Source organism: Triticum aestivum, chromosome 2A (genome assembly GCF_018294505.1).
Source record: "Triticum aestivum cultivar Chinese Spring chromosome 2A, IWGSC CS RefSeq v2.1, whole genome shotgun sequence".
Taxonomy (NCBI): Eukaryota; Viridiplantae; Streptophyta; class Magnoliopsida; order Poales; family Poaceae; genus Triticum; species Triticum aestivum.
The window spans coordinates 102,032,969-102,045,107 of NC_057797.1; positions in this window are offsets into that span (position 1 = coordinate 102,032,969).

A 12,139-nucleotide genomic window follows, 5' to 3' on the forward strand; every position below is an offset into this window, starting at 1 on the left:
GTTCATTATGATGCAAGTTCTCATCCAAGGCCCTAAGCAATCCGGCAACGACATTGATGTGTACCTAAGGCCATTAGTTGAAGAACTTTTACAGCTTTGGAATGTTAACGGTGTACGTACGTGGGATGAGCACAGACAGGAGGAATTTAACCTTAAGGCGTTGATGTTCGTGACCATCAACGATTGGCCTGCTCTCAGTAACCTTTCAGGACAGACAAACAAAGGATACCACGCATGCACGCACTATTTAGATGACACTGAAAGTATATACCTGGACAAATGCAGGAAGAATGTGTACCTGGGCCATCGTCGATTTCTTCCGACCAACCATCAATGTCGAAAGAAAGGCAAGCATTTCAAAGGCGAGGCAGATCACCGCAAGAAGCCCGCCATGCGCACCGGTGATCACGTGCTTGCTATGGTCAATGATTTACACTACGTAATCTTTGGAAAGGGTCACGGTGGACTAGTTGTTCCGAATGACACTGAGGGACATGCACCCATGTGGAAGAAGAAATCTATATTTTGGGACCTACCCTACTGGAAAGACCTAGAGGTCCTCTCCTCAATCGACGTGATGCACGTGACGAAGAACCTTTGCGTGAACCTGCTAGGCTTCTTGGGCGTGTATGGGAAGACAAAAGATACACCTGAGGCACGGGAGGACCTGCAACGTTTGCACAAAAAAGACGGCATGCCTCCGAAGCAGTATAAAGGTCCTGCCAGCTACACTCTTACGAAAGAAGAGAAATAAATCTTCTTTGAATGCCTGCTCAGTATGAAGGTCACGACTGGCTTCTCGTCGAATATAAAGGGAATAATAAATATGCCAGAGAAAAAGTTTCAGAACCTAAAGTCTCATGACTGCCACGTGATTATGACGCAACTGCTTCCGGTTGCATTGAGGGGGCTTCTACCGGAAAACGTCCGATTAGCCATTGTGAAGCTATGTGCATTCCTTAATGCAATCTCTCAGAAGGTGATTGATCCAGAAATCGTACCAAGGCTAAGGAGTGATGTGGCGCAATTTCTTGTCAGTTTCGAGCTGGTGTTCCCACCATCCTTCTTCAATATCATGACGCACGTCCTAGTTCATCTAGTCGACGAGATTGTCATCCTGGGGCCCGTATTTCTACACAATATGTTCCCCTTTGAGAGGTTCATGGGAGTCCTAAAGAAATATGTCCGTAACCGCGCTAGGCCAGAAGGAAGCATCTCCATGGGCCATCAAACAGAGGATGTTATCGGGTTTTGTGTTGACTTCATTCCTGGCCTTAACAAGATAAGTCTCCCTGAATCGCGGTATGAGGGGAGACTGATTGGAAAAGGCACTCTTGGAAGAGACTTAATAATATGCAGGGATGAATATTCTTGGTCTCAAGCACACTACACAGTTCTACAGAACTCTACCTTGGTGACCCCGTATGTCGATGAACAGAAGAATAGTCTGCGCTCCAAACACCCGGAGCAGTGCGACGACTAGATTACATGTGAACACATCAGGACTTTCAGCAGTTGGTTGGAAACACGTCTCAGAGGTGACAACACTGTTTGTGATGAGTTGTACTTGTTGTCCAGGGGACCATCTTTGACTGTATTGACTTACAAAGGATACGAGATAAATGGGAATACATTCTACACGATCGCCCAAGATCAAAAGAGCACCAACCAAAACAGTGGTGTTCGCTTTGATGTAGCAACTGAGAGCGAAAAGGATACATATTATGGTTACATAGTGGACATATGGGAACTTGACTACAGACCTAATTTTAAGGTCCCTTTGTTTAAGTGCAAATGGGTCAATCTGTTAGGCGGCGGGGTACAGGTAGACCCACAGTACGGAATGACAACAGTGGATCTGAAAAATCTTGGGTACACTGACGAACCGTTCGTCCTAGCCAATGATGTGGCACAGGTTATCTATGTGAAGGACATGTCTACCAAACCGAGAAAAAGAAAAGATAAGGAAGCGAATACATCATACGATGAGCCAAAGCGCCACATAGTTCTTTCAGGAAAAAGGGACATCCTGGGAGTGGACGGCAAGACAGACATGTCTGAAGATTATGAAAAGTTTCATGAAATTCCTCCCTTCAATGTCAAGGCTGACCCAAGCATCCTGATAAACAATGAAGATTATCCATGGTTACGGCGCGATAAGCAAATGACACAAGCGAAGAAAAAGTGAAGACTTTCTCCCGCAACTATTATGATGATACCATGCCAAATTTGTAACAGACGAACATGCTACCATTGTCCGTTTTGTACATGCACATGCTATGTGGGTGAAATTATGATACCATCCCAACTTTCAACTTTGTCAGAGTTCATTTGAAATGCTTTCATGTCTTATGGTTCAAGGTTTTATGTGTTGAGGCAAATGGATCAATATGTCAGGAGGCGGGGTACAGGTAGACCCACAGTACGGTATGACAACAGTGGATCTAAACAATCTTGGGTACACAGACGAACCATTCGTCCTAGCCAATGATGTGGTGCAGTTATTGTCCGAAATTTTGATACTTCGAAAGTGATTGTCCATTTTGTACACCAAGTGCATCAAGTTTTTGTCGTAACCCTCTCTAGTTTTTGGAACATGCTATGTGGGTGAAATGATGATACCATGCCAACTTCAACCTTTTCAGAGTTCATTTTTAAATGCTTTCCAATTTCAGAGTCATTTAGCTCAAAGAATGAATTAATAGCAAATAGAATGAACTACAAAACTTTTATGAAAATAAAAACAATCAATTAAAATATTATGTTATGATCAACTAAAATAAAACTATAATATTCTTCAATAGCAAAAGGAATATAATTTTTGTGACCTAAAATCAAACTATAAGTATTTAATTGTAAGTATAAATAAAAAATAAATAGCAAAAAAGAAAAAAAATTCTATTTTTATAGTAAAGTTATTCATAAACTTGTGATTCACACAAATTTTAAAAAATACAAATTTAAACTATTCAAAATTATAAAACTAATGGCACTAACAGAAAGTTTATAATTTTTGTGACCTAAAATCAAAAAGAAATCACTAAAAAACTATAAGTATTTAGTTGTAAGTATAAATAAAAAATAAATAGAAAAAAATTCTATTTTTATAGTAAAGTTATTCATAAACTAGTGATTCACACAAATTTTTAAAAATTCAAATTTGAACTATTCAAAATTTAAAACTAATGGCACTAACAGAAAGTTTATAATTTTTGTGACCTAAAATCAAAAAGAAATCACTAAAAAACTATAAGTATTTAGTTGTAAGTATAAATAAAAAATAAATAGAAAAAAAATTCTATTTTTATAGTAAAGTTATTCATAAACTAGTGATTCACACAAATTTTTAAAAATTCAAATTTGAACTATTCAAAATTTAAAACTAATGGCACTAACAGAAAGTTTATAATTTTTGTGACCTAAAAGCAAAAAGAAATCACTAAAAAACTGTAAGTATTTAGTTTTAAGTAGAAATAAAAAAATAAAAAACCAAAAAAAATATAGAAATAAAAAAGAAAAAACCAAAAAAATACCACCTACTGGGCCTCCACGGCCTGAATACGACTAGAAACCCTACATGGGCCAGGATTCAGGCCCGCAGAAGGCCCAATAGGCCCACAGGCAGTAGCAAGTTTAGGCCCGAAAGCCTGGATTAGAGAGGAGCTCGAATGGGGAGGCACACCAGAGCTTATAAACAAGTGCCAGCGCCCTTCAGCTAGCGATGTGGGACTAAACTTTTGGGCGCAGGGCAGCACAAGGCCATTGGTCCCGGTTGGTGGCACCAACCGGGACTAAAGGGGGCATTGGTCACGGTTCGTGGCACCAACCGGGAGCAATGCCCCCCTTTAGTCCCGGTTGGTGCCACCAACCGGGACCAAAGGCCGCCGCTTCCCGCCCTTTGGACTGTTGAAAATTGGCCTTTGGTCCCGGGTCATGGCACCAACCGGGACCAAAGGGGGGCATTGGTCACGGTTCGTGCCACGAACCGGGACCATTGCTCTGGGTATATAAGGTAGCACTTGTGAAAATTTCGCCAACCGCTCCCATTCGCCCCCGACGCCCCCAGGCCGTTCGTCGTCGTTGTCGCCGCCCCGATCGAGCTCGTCGTCGCCCGCTCCCCGTCGCCATCGCCCCGCGCCGCCGCAGGCCTTGTCCCCGTCGCTGCTTGCGTCGTCGCTGGCCTCCTCCTCGTCGCTGCGTGCGCCATCTTCGGCCCCCACCCCGTCGCCCCGTGCCGCGTCGCCGGCCTCCCCCGCGCCGTCGCCCCTGCCCTGCCCATCACCGTCGCCCCTGCCCCGCCCGTCGTCGTCGCCCCGCCCCGCCCATCGCCGTCGCCCCGCCCCGCCAGTCACCGTCGCCGCGGCCTGCCCGTCACCGTCGCCCTGCCCGTTGGTCCGGCCGGCGCCCCTCCCCTGTTTTTATATATATTATATATGCTTGTGTATATTGCCTCTTTGTGTATATTATGCATATATGTATTGTGTATATTGCTTCTTTTCAGATTTTTTTTCATATATATGTTTGTATTTTGTATTTTTCTTTTTTTATAAAAATGTATATATGTTTTTATGTTCTCTATGTATATATGTTCATATATGCAAAAGTTAGGTTTAAATATTTAGAAAAGGATTATCTATATATGTTCTCTGATTTAGTACATTTTAGGTTACTTTTATTTTTAGAAAAGTTTTATATATTTAGGAGAGGGAAAAGGAAAATAAGAAGAGGAAAAAGGAGGAGAAGAGGAGAGGAAGAAAAGGAAGAGGAGAAGAAGAAAGGAATAGAGGAGAAGAAGAAAAAATAGAAATTTTTTCTATTTTTTCTTCTTCTCCTCTATTCCTTTCTTCTTCTCCTCTTTTTTTTCTTCTTTTTTTCTTCGATCTTCTCCCCCTCCCGATAGGAAAGTTTTATATAGAAAGTTACAATTTTAGAAAAGTTTTATATATGCAAAAGTTACAATTTTAGAAAAAGAAGGATAGGAAAGAAGAAAATAAGAAGAGGAAAGAAAGAAGAAGAGGAGAGGAAAAGAAGAGGAGAAATAAATAAGAAGAAGAAAAAAGAAGAAAAAGAAGAGGAGAAGAAGAAAGGTTCTTCTCCTCTTTTTTCTTCTTCTTTTTTTTTCTTCGATCTTCTCCTCTAGCTATTCCTTTCTTCTTCTCCTCTATTTTCTTCTTCTTCTTCTTCTTCTTCTTCTTCTTCTTCTTCTTCTTCTTCTTCTTCTTCTTCTTCTTCTTAATTTTTATCGGGAACGAGGGTGTCGAGCATCGCTGAGGGGTCGAGGGTCGGGAACTAGGGTAGAGGGTCGAGGGTCGTTAAGGGGTCAAGGGTCGAGGGTTTCAGGGTCGAGGGTTCGAGGGTTCTATAGGGTCGAGGGTCGAGGGTTCCAGCAGGGTCGTCTAGGGGTCGAGGGTTCCAGGGTCGTCGAGGGTTCGAGGGGTCGAGGATCGCCGAGGGGTCGAGAGAGGTTTCCTAGTGTCAAAGTATTGAATAAATCCATGCCTTCATCATTAGCCGGAAGTAACCAGGGCATGTTGGTACGAAGTTCTGCAAATTTGTTCTGGAATGGAGTCCCGGATAGAATAATCGGCCTTTTGGTACGAATTCAGCAAAGGCCTTCCAAATAGTGATATTCAGAAGGCTCTTGCTGAACTTTGTACCAAAAAGCGAATTATCCTATCTGGGACTCCGTTCCAGAACAACTTTGAAGAGCTTCGTACCATCATGCACATGTTACTTTCGCCTAATGATGAAGACATGGTTTTGTTGAATCCTTTGACACTACGCAACCTCCCGAACCCTGGGCGATCCTCTCGAACATGAGAGGAAGAAGAGGATAAAAAAGAAGAGGAAGAAGAAAAAAAAGAGGAGAAGAAAGAATAGAGGAGTTCTTCTCCTCTATTCTTTCTTCTCCTCTTTTTTTCTTCTTCTTCCTCTTTTTTTTTATCGGGAACGAGGGTCGTCGAGGGACATAGATGTAGTGTCGTCGTTGTCGATATATACCCCCTCCCAATAGCTTGCTATGATTAGGTAGCTAGTTCTACGTTTGGCACTAATATATCCATCTGTCATGTTTGAATAATAATTGCCATGTTGTAAATATTTGTAGAAACTATGGACACCGCCCGAGACGAAGCAAAAGAAGCGTTGTTGAGGGACATAATCGCAGAAGGAAGTGATGCCGTCACGTTGTTTCTCAACGACACCGATGGTCTGGAAGGAGAGGGTGAACAAGCTGGCTATGGTGACCTAATGCCGGTGCAAGAAGAAGAACATGAGGACGGCTTCGGTGACCCAATGCTGGTGCAAGAAGGAGACCGTGATGACGGCTCCGGTGACCGAACTGAGTCCGGCCAGGTATATATATTAGTTAAGCCTGTGCTGACTAGCTGATTGATGCATTCATTGTTTTGGTATGTACACATATTAATTAAGTCTTTGTTCTTTTTTCTAGCCCTCCGGATCGAGCACAACTTCCGTAAAGAGACTAGGCCCGAAGAAAAAGTTGAGCTCGGATGAAAAGTTAGAGATCATAGCAATCGCGCCCGACGGCCAACCGGTTGAACCCCTCTGGACAAAGAGCGCATTTGTTGCTCAGTGCGGGGTTCTGGTTAGGGACAAGATCCCGATAAGCATCCAACAATGGTTTAAGCCGGCTACAGAAGACCCTGAGGTGTCTTATGTCAATGATATGCAGAAAAATGATCTTTGGACTGAGCTGAAGTCAAATTTCACCCTACCCCCGGAGGATGATCCGGAGAAGCCAGTTAAAGAGCAATTAATCAAGTCTTTTGCTCTTAAGAGGATGGCAGATCTATTCAGGAGGTGGAAGAAAGAGATGAATAGGTTTGTCGATAAAAAAGAGACACCAGAATTCAAGGGCAGATATGAGAAGATCAGAGATCACTGGCCCGCATTTGTGGCCCACAAGACATCGGAAAAGAGTAAGAAGATGTCGGCGACAAACAAGGAAAATGCTGCAAAGAAGATGCTTCACCATCGCACGGGGTCAGGTGGCTACCTCGTAGCCCGGCCTAAGTGGGCCAAGACTGAGAATGATCTGGTTGCTAAAGGGAACGAACCAGAGACAATTAGCTGGCCAGACCGTTGCCGGACTTGGTTCTTCGGGGCTGGTGGAACCTTGGACCCTGTAACAGGGAAGTGCATTTGGACGGACGATCAAATGGACATACCAGTCAGGAAGCTTAAGGAGTATATCGAAGCAGCGCAGCAAGGGAAGTTCTTTCCAGACAGAGAGAACGACGAGCTCACAATGGCCCTCGGGAATCCTGAGCACCCTGGACGGACACGAGGCACGCCAGGCTCCATTCCGTGGAAGGTTGGGTTTCTGGACGCAGGCGGTTACAAATCCCATGAGAGGAGGAAAAAAGTGCAGCAGACCCAAATGCAGGCGCTACAAGCAAGGGTAGACGCGATAGAGGAATGAGAAGCAAATCGCAGCAAACGTACTGCCGAAGCTTCCCCCGAAGCTACCCCGCCATCTGAGCGCAGAAGCAGCGTGGCTTCCACTGAGCTGCTTCAGCCGGAGCATGCCTTGACGGCTCCTGCCTGCTATCCCGTGGATGCTATAATGGAGTCTCAAAATTGCCACCTTATGACGCAATGGATGAATTTGAAGGTCAAGGCGGCTGTTGGCTCTGTTTATCCTACTGAACCCGGCGCAACTTTTCACTGCCGGCCGATTCCAGAAGGATATGCTAGGGTGATGGTGGATGAAATAACGAAGGGATTTGAGGACCTCCATCTTGACCACCCTACCGGTGAAGGGGAGACTCGGCTGGGGTCTGCTCTGAAGACTCCATGCCTATGGCGGAAGGAGCTCATCAACGTTCCGAACTGGACGCCTCCGCCTCCTCCTCCTCCTCCGGCAAGTCAGGGCACTCCGCCTCCTCCACCGCCTCCTCCTCTGGCGAGTGATGATCAGGGCCCTCGGCCGGCTCCTTCTCCAGCGCGTGGCGGCACTCCGCCTCCTTCTCCGCCTGCGCCGACGCGCCCGAGCAGCCAGCCTCCTCCTTCTCCGCCTCGTCAGCAAGGGCGGAAGAGACCTGCCGCCGCTCCAGCTTCTCCGGCACGTCGTAGTCCTTCTCCTCTGCCTCTTAAGAAAGTAAAGAAGACAACCGCTCCGTCTGCTCAGTCGGCGTCTAGCAGTACAACCAGAGGCGGGAGGACATACAGATTCGGTCCTTCTCTGAAGACTCCAGAGAAGTTACCATATGAGAGGACCCCGGAGGAGAACGCCGAGATCGCGCGAACCGAAGTGGATGACTGGTTTCAAGGGTTGAGAGCAAAGAGACATCCACCTCCAGAGGAGAAGGTAGATCCGGTGAAAGTGAAGCGCACTCTGGCTGCCCTGACAAAACCACCGAAGTCTCCGCCGAAAGGAAACTATGAGCGCATTATTGGAACAGAATTTGCTGAAGCGGAGCGGTCGGGAAGTACTGTCAGTGATCAAAGGCTGAAAGAACGACGAGCTGGGAAACAAATTGCCCAGCTCGGCGAACAAGCGAAGCAATTGTGCCCCCCGCTCAAGGTGCCTAGCCACAACGTTGCTAATGATCCGAGGATGGTGCCCGGTTATTGCAATCTTGCAGATTACCTGCCCGATGATGTACATTATGAACCCATGGACATGCAGATACAAAGATATGAGTACGGGAAGCCTCTCGTCAAAGATGAAAGATCTCTATCAACGATGATGCGAAGATTGCATGATTGGTACTTGAAAATCTGCAGAGACTCTGGGGGGAGGAGTACTTTGTATGTGAAAGTTAAAAAGGAGCATGACCTCGTTGGAATTGAACTGTTGCCTATTCCATTTGAGGAGTTCTATCAGTTTTTCAATCAATTGGCCCTCGATAAAACAACGGTCGCCTGCTACTGTCTGTAAGTAGTACTACTTCTGTCATTAAGTTTCTCTATATAGCTTAGCTCTTTCATTGCATGTATTTATAATCATCCTCACTATATTATGCAGATTGAAGATGGCCGAATTGAAGAAAAGACAAGTCGGTGATATTGGGTTCATTAACACATATCTCATAGATGCAACTCGGGTTAAATTTCATGCCGCAGCTACCGAGGCCAACTTGCTACGATCGTTGGTAATAAATGAAAACAAAGATATAATACTCTTTCCTTACAACTTCAAGTGAGTGTTACTGTCTTGTGCGTATTCGGTTTCCCTTATATATTAGTCAAGGTTATAGTAATGTAGTTGATGAGTTATGCATGCGTGTGCAGTTTCCACTATATTCTCCTAGAGATTAAGCTTAAGCAGGGACTAGTAACCGTCTTAGACTCAAGACGAAAAGATCCCCAGGACTATGCAGACATGACTCAAATACTCGAGAAGTAAGTTAAATCGATCATTATCCACCATATCAGCAACTTTGTTCATTTCTTGATATATCAAGTAATTGTTTTCTTTGTCCGGTAGGGTTTGGAGAAAATTCACCAGAAAAGCTCCGGGACTGCCGAAGGAGCTGCAATTTAGACACCCGAAAGTAAGTACTATAGTAGCATTTTAAGCGCATCTACTAGTCATTCAAGCGCTAGTTTCATCAATACCATTTGGCATTCTTACTTATCAGTTTGATTAACCTCTATTTCTTGTAAAGTGGTTGTGGCAGGAACAAGGGAATGATTTTTGTGGATACTACGTTTGCGAGTCCATCCGCCACACGACCTGTGAGCGGGGCTACACTGACGAACAATATGAAGTACGTAAATAACAACATTCACAATTTTATTTTATTACCATCATTTGTGTTGAGTTTCATTCATTCATATATATATGTATTGACCCCCTTCTTTAAATTAGATGTTTCGGAAGCGGGATGAACTCCTAGCACCAGCTCGCATGCGAGCAATTCAAGAGGAATTGGCGGCATTCTTTCTTGACCATGTGATCCATGAAGACGGAGAATTCTATGTAGACCCTGAGTCCGTATGATTATATTTGTAAGAGATAATTATTGTATATATGTAGCCGGTAGTGTCAGATAGATATACAAGAACTTGTTGTTCGACCAATCTCTCGGAGAAGGAGAGGTGGTCGATATCACTTCTCTCTGTATGCATATATGTTTATGACGATCTTCTGTTTCCTTCGTTTGCTTACTAGCTAGCTAGCGTGTCTAGTCCTCTCTATACGTATGTATAGTACGTAGCGTCGATCAAGCACGGACATAAGAGAGGACACTTCTCTCTATTAATTATAGCTAGCTAAATTAACACAATATATGAAACACCTAAATTAACCCCCCAAACCCCCAAACCCCCACCCCCTTTCAAAAAAACAAAAACCCCAGCCACAGAAATACTGACGCGTGGATGCCTGTTGGTCCCGGTTGGTGCCACCAACCGGGACCAAAGGGTCTCCTGCCTGGGCTCTGCGCACTGCCCACGTGGAGGCCCATCAGTCCCGGTTCTGGATTGAACCGAGACTAAAGGGTCGGGGCATTAGTACCGACACTTTAGTCCCGATTCAGGAACCGGGACTAAAGGCCCTTACAAACCGGGACTATAGGCCCTTTTTCTACCAGTGACACACCCTAGAGCGAACCAAAAGGCGCCGTCATCTCGCCCCTACCTCGGCAGAGTCGGGCAAACCTTCTTTTAGTAGGCAGTCGAGAAGTTGCCATTCTAAGTCCTCAAAAGACCAACACACTAGAATAGCAACTATCGCGGATGGAGAAACTTATATGGGAAAGATCCAACTTAACACCACATGAACGAGGATGAATGTAGATGGACCCAAATAGATCCAAGACCAACACTGACCGAATCCCATGAGATTAAAATCACCTGGAACTTCATGATAATTACTTTAATGATTTTGATTAGCATGTTAATACATTGCCCCTCCAGCGTCTTAACTGACAGGATTGATCTTTAAATGTTTCGATCTTCATGTCATTGCACAAGCCAGGTGAGATGTACGAATATTTTAAATATTAAAGTGATCTGTGTAATTTACGAAGACAATTCCAATTATATGTCATCTAGCACAATGGTTACTAGCCATGAGTATTATAATTATCGGTTTAAATACCCTCTTCTCTCCCTTCATAAAATTAATTAATATGGTGTATATGTGTGTATATATCTTCATATACAAGTAGAGTGTATATGTATACGCACTAAAAAAACAATTCTATGCCGAGTACCAAAATACTCGTCGAACCCGAAAAGTACTTGGCAAAGACGGTTCAACATACCCCTGCCCAGCAAAGCAGGGTATGCCGAGTGTTGTTTGTCAGGTACTCGCCAAAGGCTTTGCCGAGTGCAACATAGGGATGCTCGGAAACATAAAGCTTACTGACGACGGCTGATGGAAACTATGATGCCACGTGGTACCTACCTTTGTCAAGTGTCTGTCGGGAATGCTCGTCAAAAACAGTGCATCACATGTTTTGCCATGTGACACTTCGCTTTTCCGAGTGTCCATGTGTAACACACACGATGCCGCTATATCTCCCACGTGTCGAGGCAGGACTTAGAGGCATAACCACATGGTGGTTTAGTCGCAAATGGGATAATCTTCACACAATCTCATGTACTGAATAGGAAATGGATAAAAAGTTGGCTTACAATCGCCACTTCAGACAAATAATAAGTTAAACATACATCATCTAGAGTATAATCAAAGTTCCGATTACGGAACCAAAATAAAGGAAGACAACCCCAAATGCTAGATACTCGATCGTCCCAACTGGGTGTTGGGGAACGCAGTAATTTTTTTAAAAAATCCTACGCACACGCATGATCATGGTGATGTATATCAACGAGAGGGGAGAGTGTTGTCTACGTACCCTCATAGACTGTAAGCGGAAGCGTTATGACAACGCGGTTGATGTAGTCGTACTATTGGGGAACGTGGCAATTTCAAAATTTTCCTACACACACGCAAGATCATGGTGATGCATAGCAACGAGAGGGGAGAGTGTTGTCTACGTACCCTCGTAGACCGACAGCGGAAGCGTTATGACAACACAGTTGATGTAGTCATACGTCTTCACCGCCCGACTGATCAAGCACCGAAACTACGACACCTCCGAGTTCTAGCACACGTTCAGCTCGATGACGATCCCCGGACTCCGATCCAGCAAACTGTCGGGGA